Consider the following 1499-nt stretch of genomic DNA (forward strand, 5'->3'; position numbering starts at 1 on the left):
GAGCCTACGTGAAAACAAAAAAAAACTTATTAGAGTGGGACGAGCAGAGAAGGAGATAAAAGTGGAAAGAAGCTACCATTCAAAATGAGGCTGCAAATCAAAATACTATGACCAAATCTAAAGCTCAGAAAGACAACCAGAAAAAATATATAATCAGAATGTTAAGTTACTGAAGATAAAATTAATTTTATAAAAAAGACGAAGAATTTGTAATCAATCTATTACAGTATTTAAGTTAACAAGTGAATCAAATCCACAAAAAAAAGAATTAAAAAAAGAAATTCAACTTGCAAAAATAAAAACACGGTATTATTTAAAAGAAGTACTTACATTTTTAAATGAACAGAGGTGAAAGTGTGTCCAATGTAAATCTCATAGGAATATAAGAAAAGCATGAAAGAAACAAGCAGAAGTGATATTTAAAGAGATAATTATTCAAAATAATAAAATCATAATAAAACAGTAATTGTCAAGGATGAAGAGTTAATCCTAAAAGCTGAAATAAATAACAAATTACCTTTAAAATGAACACAAATGAAACTCATAATGAGCACTGAAATTGCATTCCTAAATTAGATAAGGGCAATACAAGAAAATTATAAAATAATTACACTCATAAGCACAGATGCAAAAGTTCTTTTAAAATATAGCAAACAATAAAATTTAGCACTGTGTTCTTATTTGTTTATTTTTAAAGAAGTGTCAGATAGGAGCATTTGGGGTGTTGCAAGTCCTGATTACACAGAAACGTTAATCACATATCATGTGAACCCCAATCATCATGTTCTAATCTGCCCTGCAAAAGGAAGAACACGTAAGTAAGGATTCTCCCACCTGATGATCAGCACAATGCTCTTATAAGGACGTCATAAACAAATAGGGTTTACTGAAGGAGTGCAAAAATGGTGTGTCTTTAGGGAATCTATTAAATTCAATATACCACAGTAATAGAATAAAAGGGTAATAATACGTACAATTCTCAGTTGTTCATATATAGCAACTCAGTAACAAAAATGATTTGGTAAAATGTAATCTCACTATATTAAAACAAAACAAAGCAGACAAACGATACCACTAGCAAACAAAGAAGGGACCGGTACTTTTCTAATCTGATGTATTATTGGGGTCCAGTCAATAAAATCCCGCACCACATTGTCCTTTAAGGAATTTAACATAGGGAACTAGTTACAGAGGTGTGGAGAGAGCACAAAATCAGAAAAGGTGACAAACATTGATGAAGCAGAAAGCTATTATATTCCTAATGTGAGGTACAAAAGAAGGAGGTAGTGTAGGTAGAGGCCAAGACCTCAGGCCACCAGGCAAGGGCGGGATGTATACAAAGACTATCTGGTATGAACGAGAACCATGTAAAAATGAACTGTTTCTAAGAGGAGATGGAACTACTGCCAGATCCTACCTGAAGAAACATCAAGAGTAGGAGAGAAAATTCCCGACTTTACTTTTTCTTCCACTCCAGTCTCCTAACAGTTCAGTCTATT

General features: G+C 32.8%; 1 pseudogene; it reads right to left on the reverse strand.

Annotated features, from left to right (window-relative positions):
- Positions 1 to 701: 701 nt before the first annotated feature.
- On the reverse strand, positions 702 to 841 carry LOC135275960 (U8 small nucleolar RNA; annotated as a pseudogene).
- Between the last annotated feature and the right edge of the window lie 658 nt (positions 842 to 1499).

Source organism: Aotus nancymaae, unplaced genomic scaffold (assembly GCF_030222135.1).
Source record: "Aotus nancymaae isolate 86718 unplaced genomic scaffold, 86718_ANA_hifiasm-v0.15.2.pri h1tg000019l, whole genome shotgun sequence".
Classification (NCBI taxonomy): Eukaryota; Metazoa; Chordata; class Mammalia; order Primates; family Aotidae; genus Aotus; species Aotus nancymaae.